This window comes from Penaeus vannamei, chromosome 23 (assembly GCF_042767895.1).
Source record: "Penaeus vannamei isolate JL-2024 chromosome 23, ASM4276789v1, whole genome shotgun sequence".
In the NCBI taxonomy this organism is placed as follows: Eukaryota; Metazoa; Arthropoda; class Malacostraca; order Decapoda; family Penaeidae; genus Penaeus; species Penaeus vannamei.
The window spans coordinates 13,577,445-13,587,444 of record NC_091571.1 but is presented as its reverse complement, the minus strand read 5'-3'; the positions used below and the strand labels follow the sequence as shown (position 1 = coordinate 13,587,444).

General features: G+C 40.4%; 1 protein-coding gene across 4 annotated transcripts in view; it reads right to left on the bottom strand.

Annotated features, from left to right (window-relative positions):
• Positions 1-7,710, bottom strand: part of ida (anaphase promoting complex subunit 5 ida) — a 46,728-nt gene extending 39,018 nt beyond the window's left edge. The window contains exon 1 of one of the 4 annotated variants that reach the window (XM_070137721.1): positions 7,643-7,710. The gene's annotated coding sequence lies outside the window, so the exon portion shown is untranslated. Of the gene's footprint in view, positions 1-7,617 lie in introns of all 4 variants that reach the window. The other 3 variants (XM_070137724.1, XM_070137722.1, XM_070137723.1) reach the window with 3 other exon arrangements.
• Between the last annotated feature and the right edge of the window lie 2,290 nt (positions 7,711-10,000).

The following is a 10,000-nucleotide window of genomic DNA, read 5'->3' as shown; positions in this document are numbered from 1 at the left end:
CTAAATTGTATGTTACTTGAATTTACAATCAAGAACTTGCAATCAAGAATATGTTACTAATATCACATTTTTTGACCCACTTCCTTGGGTTAATTTAGTTTATATTAGCATATTATTTTTAGTTTCACATTGAAATCTTGTTAACATTAAATTTGCTGATTTAGTTGTTCTTAGGCTGAAATAAGCGACTATTGTAATTTTTTACGGGGCCCAAACCCCAGGGTTGTTACCCTGGGGTTGGTCCTGTTGGTGGTCCTGTATACATTTATTTAAATAAATAAATAAATATATATATATATATATATATATATATATATATATATATATATATATATATATATATAAGTGTGTATATGTGTATGTACATGTATGTATATGTATATATGTATGTGTATATATTATATATTATATATATATATGTATACACATGCTTGGTCTGACAACCCAGAGTTATGAACTACACTACCAAGGTATGTAAAGCTCTCTATGACTTCGATGTCCTCGCCACAAGCGCATACCAACTGAACAGGTTCTCCTAGCAAGTCCCAAAAGTCCTTTATCTTGGTCTTGGTCCAGGAGACCTCCAGACCTAAGGGCTTTGCTTCATTACTAAATGCATCAAGAGCCACCACTAAGGTTTCAAAGGACTCAGATAGAATAGCAACATCATCAGCAAATTCAAGGTCTGTAACTTTGATATTGCCCAGAGTTGCTCCAAATACTAAAAAGTGTTGGTTGCCTTGCCTCACTCCTGAACTAACAGGAAAGAAGCTCGACAGGCCCCCACAGCACTTTCAGTACCAGTATACAGACTTGCTATTAGTCCAATAATCCTTGTTGGAATTCCTCTCAGTCTCAGAATCTCCCAGAGTGATTCCTGATGCAATTGTATTGAACGCCTCCTTGAGGTCGATGTAGGCTGCAAGCAGCCCATGCCCAAGCTCACAACGTCGCTCTACAATGACTCGAAGCGCAAGGATACGGTCTATTGTGGTTTTACCAGTAGAGAATCCAGATTGCTCCGGCTTCTGATGCCTCAGTAGGTGGTCTCTGATACATCTCAGAAGGATGTGGGCAAGAACCTTGCCTGGTATACTGAGCAGTGTGATGCCTCGGTGATTGCTGCAGTCCCATCAGTCCCCCTTCCCCTTCCAGTGAGGGATGACCACACCCCTCAACAGGTCAGGGGGGAATGGTACCAAACCACCAGATGACAGCATGCAACCCCCGTGCCATTAGTTCACCATCAACCTTTAACAGTTCTGCTGGGATGCTGCAAATACCTGCTGCTTTGCCACTCCTCAGCTTGGAGATCGCCCTCCTAACTTCAGTTAGGTAGGGTGGATCCTCCCTGATGGATGGGTACGGCAACGGAATCACAGCACAACCCGCATCCAAGCTATCTATTAGTGGGTCAACCTGGTACACCTGCTCATAATTCTCAGCCCAACACTCCTGCACCCCAACAGGATCTGAGACGATCTGGCCACTTACTAAGCAAACTGCTGTCACCTGTGAAAAGGGCTTGGAGTTCAGCTTCCTCAGGGCTTGGTATGCAGGATTAAGGTCATTTACTAAGAAATGGCCTTTGACTCCTCAGCAATACTCCTAATAAACTGTTCCTTGTCCCTTCTTAACAGAGACCCAGTTCTACGCACCTGAGAACAGTGCAAATCCCGATCCCCTGTTAGACAAGCCGCACGGCAAGCATCTGTGGCTTCCAGTGTCTCCTGTGAGATAAAATTCTGTCTTGCCCTCAGGCATTCACCGATCGACTCTTGGGCTGCATCAAGCGTTTTGTGCTTGAAGGTGTCCCATCAGATTGTTGAGCGCTGTGAAATGACCAGAGATTGCCTCTGCAAACCCCCAAGCACAGTCCTCCTCCTTCAGCCTGTCCAGTGAAACACCCTATGGTAATCATTGGCCCACTGGGGAGTTTTGTAAGTGGACCTGGAGGGTAGCCACAACCAATCTATGGTCAGTACCACCGAACTCGGCACTCCTATACACCCTGCAGTATGTGGTCGATGCATTACTCGCATCGCTGTACCATGTCCAACAATGTGGGTCTGGGTGTTGGTACCAGGAGCCAGAAATTTCTGGGACCTTGCAAAGTACTGGAAAAGGAGGCTATTCTTGCTACTGGTATCAGCTCCCGAACCATGAGGACCGACAGACATCTCATAGCCAGCTTGATCACAGCCAGATACTGCATTGAAGTCACAATATGAATATCTCACCAGGGACAACTGTTAGCCACAGATCCAAGTTTGGCATAGAACATCTCTTTCACATCAAGTTTACAAAGATCGGCAGCAGCGTAAACAGCAATAAGAGATATGAAACCAAATGCTAGCTTCAAAGGGCTGGAGCCTACTGGAGATAGCTATGGCTACTCCCTGAAGATGGTGACCGTTGCTGCAGCCTGACCAGTAATAAGTGTAGTCACCAACACTGATTGTGTCGCTGTCAAGTCTTCTCACCTCTAAGAGAGCAGCCATCCCAACTCTCAGCCCGCCCAGTTCCCTTGATAGTAGAGGCAACTGATCATCCTGACATAAAGAGATATTCCAAGTCCCCACCCTGACTTCCCACCTGAGGTTAACCCTCGGGCAGTCACTCCGGGTGGATGCCACTTCTGTCACCACTGCCGATGCTACCCCACATAAAAAGGGGGTGGCAGGCTGCAGGACCTGACATCCAACTGTGGGGTTCCCTAGGGCTTTGCCCCACAAGCTTCATTCTAGGCTGTCGGCTGCCAGAACACAGGCAGGATGGTAGTCGCCCTCCCAGCGCAACCCACAGCTTGCCTCTCTTACTAGGTAGGATGGGCATTTCCCGTCCCCCAAGCATTTCCAATTATATAGAATGTTGGGGGGAGGGGGACTGGCAAGGGCCATCTCCCCCGAGCCACCCATTAACCCCAGGGTGCTTAGGGGCAGGAGTTAGTACAAGACCAGGGTGTGTCCACATGCTGGTGGGCCATGACCCTGTACCTCTGGGGCCTCCAGCTGCTCTAAGATCTCCTACAGTTTAGCCTGGGACAGCAAGGTATCAGTTTCCATAGGTGGCCATGGAGAGGCACTGCAGAAGTCTTGATGATGGAGAAGCTCTGCACTGGCAGGGGAGGCTTATGCAGAACTGTTCCCTTTATATATGTACATATGTAAATAAGTATCAACATTGTGGAGCAAATGCCGTTGGAAGCACATAGCTACATCCACCCTTTGTTTTCATCTGTGAGGGTCCCTCATGTTGAGCCACCAGGCAATGACTTGGTCCATCTCAAGCTCCTCACGACCTGTATGATCAATCTGCCCAAGCCATGATTTCCTAGGTCATCCTACAGGCCTCCTCCATTCAGGCTTTGTCCTGCACAAACACAAGATGGGGGGCAGGATCTTCCTATTAGAAACGAGTCGGTTGGCCATACAGCCTAAGTTGGCGATTACAGATTATGCAAGTAACAGTTCCTGTGCCAGTCTCATGGAGCTATTGTTGGTTGGACACATGGTCCTGCCAACTGTACCTCATGACCCAGTGCAAGGACCTATTACAAAAGACATCAAAAAGAAATTCCAAGGCACAGGATAACATCCATGCTCACTACTGTGCAGTAAAACTGGCATTACCAGGACCTTGAAAACACATAGTTTGGTCCTTCTGCACAGGTACCAGTATACCCAAATACTCTTGTCAAGAGAGTTTATGATCCCTGCTGCAGGGCCAATCCATCAACTAACTTCCTGGTCTGACAGCCCAGAGTTATGAACTACAATACCAATGTCCTTGCTGCAAGCACGTACTAACCAAACAGGTTCTCCTAGCAAGTCCCCAAAGTCCCAGAACTTGGTCTTGGTTCAAGAGACCTCTAGGCCCAGGGGCTCAGCTTCATTGCTAAACGCATCAACTACTAGGGTTTCCAAGGACTAAGAATAGCAACATCGTCAGCAAAGTCAAGGGCAGTAACCTTAATATTGCCTAGAGTTGCTACATAACGACTTTGGTCCATAGGTCTGAACAGTATCCAGTCCATACAAATGTTGAAAAGTGTTGGTGCAAAGACACAGCCTTGCCTCACTCCTTAGCTAACAGGAAAGAAGCTTCAAAGGCCCCCACTACACTTTACAGCACTTTCAGTACCAGTACACAGGCTTGCTATTAATCCAATACTCTTTGTTGGAATTCCTCTCAATATCAGAATCTCCCACACTGATTCCTGATGAACCGTATAGAACACCTACTTGAGGTCAATGTTAGCTTCAAGCAGCCCACGCCCAAACTCATAGCAGTGCTCTACAGGAATTACCATTACTATTGTGGAATTACCAGGTGTGAATCCAGATTGCTCCAGCCTCTGGTGCCTCAGCAGGTAGTCTCTGATATGTCTCAAAGGATGTGAGCAAGAACATTGTCTGCTATTACAGCAGTCCCATCTGAAAGTCCCCTTTCCCCTTTCAGAGGGGGATGACAACACCCCTCAACAGGTCACGGGGAACAGTACCATACTGCCTGATGGTAGCCAGGACAACATGCAACCTCCATGCCATAGGTTCACCACCAACCTTAAACAATTTAGCTGGGATGCCATAGATACCCGCTGCTTTAACAGTCATCAGCTTAGAGATCACCCCCTTAACTTCAGTTAGGGAGGGTGGTTCCTCACTGATGGGTGGGTCCGGTAATGGAATCTTGACATTCCTTGCATCTAATTTAACTGTGGTGGATTGACCCAGTATAGCTGCTCAAATGCTCCTGCACCCCAACAGGCTCTGAGACAATCTGGCCACTTGCTGAGTGGACTGCAGTCACATGTGAAGAGGGTTTGGATTTCAGCTTTCTCGGGGCTTGGTATGCAGGACAAAAATTATTTACTAAGAAATAGCTTTCCACCTCCTCTGCAAAACTTCTAATAATCTGTTTCTTGTCCCTTCTCAACACTGACTGAGTCCTGCATGCCAAAGAATGATGCAAATTCCCATCCCCTGTCAGACGAGTGGCACGACAGGCATCTATAGTTTCCAGTGTCTCCTACGAGATAAAATTCTGTCTTGCTCTTGAACGTTCACCAATTGATTCTTGAGCTGCACATAATGTTTCACACTTGGTGTCCTACAGAACTTCAGGGTCTGTCAGGTTGTTGAGCTCTGTGAAACAACCAGAAATTTCCTCAACAAACCCCCTGGCACACTCCCACTCCCTCAACCTATCCAGATGAAAAATCCTCGGATGGTCATTGTACCAATGGGGAGTTTTGAAGTGAACTCGGAAGGTAGCCACAACTAATCTATGGTCAGTACCACAGAATTTAGCATTCCTATAGACCTTGCAGTTCTGGAGGATCCTCCAGCGAGTGCTAGCAAGGATGTAGTCGATCTCCATGGATGCATTACCAGCACCGCTGCACCACAGCAACAATGTAGGTCTGAGTACTGCTACCAAGAGTTAGAAATCCTTAATTTCTTGGACCTTGCTATATACTATGAGGGCCAACAGACATTGTGTAGCCAGCTTGATCACAGCCATATACCGCATTGAAGTCGCCCAGAACAATACGAATATCTCACTAAAGACAACTGTGTGACACAGATGCACATTTGGTGTTAAAAATCTCTTTCACATTGAGTTACAAATATAGCTAGGAGCATACACAGCAATAAGAGACATGAAGCCAAATGCAAGCTTCAGTCTCAATGCCATTATATGCCTATTGACAAGAGTAACCTACACTACCAAAGGCTAAAGTCTGCAGGAGATGGCTATGGCTTGTCTGTGATGATGGTGACTATCGCTGCAACCCAACCAGTAATAGGTGTAACCACCCACATTGTCCGTGCTGCTGCCAGGTCTTCATATCACCGAGAGAGCAGCCATCTCAACTCTCAGCCACTCCAGTTCCCTCAACAGTAGTGGAAACTGATCATCCTGTCATAAAGAGTGGACGTTCTAAGACCCCACCTTGACATCCCACCTAAGGTTAAATCTCTGAGAGTCAATCCTGTGTATATGTATGCATATGTGCATGTGTGTGTAATTAATATGTATTTATAATTTTATATACATACATATATATACATATACATATATATATATATATATATATATATATATATATATATATACATTATATATATATATTTTTTTTTTTTTTCTTCTTTTTTTTATGTATATGTGTGTGTGTATATATATATATTATATATATACATACATATATATATATATATATATATATATATATATATATATATATATATATATATATATATATATATATACATACATATATATATCATATATATATATATATACATATATATATATATATATGTATATATATATATTTATATACATTCATATATGGAAGAAAAACCCACAATGCACAAATATATGTATATCATATATATATATATATATATATATATATATATATATATATATATATATATATATATATATATGTATATATATATAAATATATAAATATATAAATATACACATATATAAATATATACATATACAAATATATATCCAAATATATATACAAATATAAATATAAATATAAATATATATATATATAAATATATATATATAAATATATATATATAAATATATGTATAAATATATATATGTATAAATATATATATGTATAAATATATATATGTATCAATATATATATATATAAATATATATATATAAATATATATAAATATATATAAATATATGCAATGAAAAACACAGTACCGTGTTGATAATATGGAAGAAAAACCCACAATGCACACACTAGATTTATTAAGGAAAGTGAGACATGCATATACACAAATAAATGCATATCTATCTATCTGATAGATATACACAAATCTATTCCTTCAATCCGGTAGATCTACATATTTAGACTCATAGATATGTGTTTATTTCTACATGCATCTATATCTGTATAATGAATATTCATTAGGTCGGGCCTCGCCCAATTTTAACAAACTGGTTGTATATAAGGACAGAAGCATCATAAACAGTCCACTGATCTAAAGTATTCAATAACGGGGATACATAGCTTGCATAGAATTAACCTCTGTTCTGGCAATATTTCGAATTCATTTTCTCACATCCAGTCTAGAATCAAAGCCCTTTCTGTCAAAGATCTTTGGTGGACAGCTCTTTCAAAATTTTGTAAGCTGGAGTATATTTCCTATCCTTAACGTTGGTGTCATATTTTGACATATGGGTATTCAGTATTTGAAAAACTGGCATGTATAACAAATTTGGTCTTGACATACATCTCTGGCAGAAAGGAATCATCGATGACCTCTAACCAGATTTATTGGCTTAAGCCATGCCTCCTATGGCTGTATTCCAATGTTACCCTAAAAAAATCCTAACGAGACTGTACCATTAGTACTTTCACTAATTAGTAAAATGTACTAAAATCAACGGTCATGTTAACAACGCTAGTCTAGTTTTCCATAATAAAAGTGAACTTTTTTTTTTAATATACTTCTTTTGAAAGACAAACATATCGATTACATTTTTGCTGACGCCCATAAAAATTGCATTTCATTTGTGATGAAAATATGAGCATTTATTAATCAGAAGTTCACATCAGTTGAATTTAAAGCTTACGTCGAAAGTGTTGCAGTAGTTTTACCTGGCTACGATTCTCCTGTCGTTCTGGTTTGTTTTGAACTGGAAAGTACTCCGTTCTGCGTTCGAAAGTACGCTAAAGTGTGCCGATTTGAAATGACAAATTCCTTATTAACATATATATCTATATACACACACACATATACATATATACATATAATATATATATATATATATATATATATATATATATATATATGTGTGTGTGTGTGTGTGTGTGTGTGTGTGTGTGTGTGTGTGTGTGTGTGTGTGTGTGTGTGTGTGTGTGTGTGTGTGTGTGTGTGTGTGTGTATGTGTGTACCAATCTTTGCCAATCGGAGTTCGCCGACCATCACTAAGGATCCCGCGAAAAAAAACGAAAAAAGATTGTTATTAAAAATGACAGTGATCTGAATTCATTTCCTATTCAACAGCACGCCACAGATACTTTCCAGACCCCGTCAGTACAATATATATAGTAATGGGAGCAAATAATATGCATGGAATTTTAAAAAGTCACCTTATTTACTATAGATATGAAAATTATTATATACATGTATATAAATATAGATAGGTAGAACATAGATTGGTAGATAGATATGTACACACCTGCACATACAAGCACCGCTTTTTTTCTTTTCTTTTTTTTTTTTGCTGGCAACGTCTTTCTGTTTAGAAAAAAAAGAAAATAAACAAAATGGGTTTTGGAAATGAGAGGAACGTATTCCCGCTACTGCTACCTCTACATTTACATACACTTATTTACGTTACATTCATGTATGTGAAGACTAAATTACCGCACGTTAAAGTTAAAGTCTGTATTGCTAACTGTCTTTTCGTAACTATCACATATTTTGTTATAACAAAAATATAGACTGGGAAGTCATCAGATGGAGAAGAAATTTCGGTTCCAGCCATATTTGATCAATCCGATTCAACAGTGTGTGTGACCATCATAGTTCGGCATATTCAGATTGACACTGAAAAATAGACATGCATGTTAAACTGCCATCTACATCTTTCGTTGGTGATTCTAATTATTGTATGTCTGCCAGGTTAGCATTGGTAATTACAAGGTAACAGACATGTTGATACTAATTATTGGATACGTGATAGGTTGACGATAATTATATGATAATTATCACTAATGATACTATTCCGACTTGTTGCATTCAGTTACCTATCATAAACGGTAAAGTGCACCATCACTTCGAAAAAATAAATCTAAGATTTATAATGTGAAGAATCCTGAGACACTAGACTTCCCATTAAATCCATTAACACCAGGAGTGTTATATGAAGAAAGTAGATGCACAGTTGATGTCGAAGGAGACCTGTCAGCTGAGTATATGGTAAGTATTGGAGTACCCAAAGGCGATTTACTCTCGCCATTTCTTTTCACACTAGTATTGTGTTGACAAAAATGTGGACAGTGGGAAGTTATCAGTCAGCCAACCACTAAGCTAACGCCGAGGAAGGCGCATTATGGCATCCACCCTTCGCTTCCATTCACGAGGGTACGTCTTGGTATATCTCTAGGTTTACGGAACCCGGCCCATCTCACCTTATTTGGGACAGGATTGACCTATATGCCTTAAGCACAACTTTCAATATTTTTCCACAGACCTCATCCACTCAGAATTATATCTTGATGGGTGGGATCGTCCTCAAGCGACCGTGCAGTCTACACTGGAACTGTTCCTCATTATCTGACGCATGAACCTGTTGCTCAAAATATGTAGGTGTGGCTCCAAGGCACACAATAGAGTCCAAGTTTCAGTACCGTACATCAAAACTAAATACATCAGAGCCTTGAAAAGTTGCAGCTAAGTTCTGCACAGGTAATATACTAAAATATTCTGTCAAAAGACCATAAACTCATGTCACCAGACCAATCTGTTTGTTGACTTCCTAGTCTGACAACCCCATGGTTAAGAACTACACTACCGAAATAATCCAGACTTTGAGTGACCAAATTCTTTGCCAAAAGTACGTAATATTTGGACGGGTTCATTCAAACCCTAAAGACCTAAACCTAGATCTTGGTCCGGGAGTCCTCCAAGACCTTGCTTCACTGCTACATGCCAACGTCTTTTTGGAATCAATGTTGATTGCGAGTATCCTCAGGGGCGGATCCAGGGAATTTTCTGGTGGGGACACAGGGGGTAAAAGTGACAAAAATTAAGGCTGCCCACTTCAGTACTTTTATTGCACAGTTACACATTGTTTGTTTTCATCTTGCTATGTGTGTATTATATATTAATATAAAGGAATATGATGTATTAATATATAAATATTTTATATTACTATATAGATATCATATATTAATATATAAATGGTCAATGACCATTGGGGGGGCACGCGGGGTGGCCGATCAGATTGC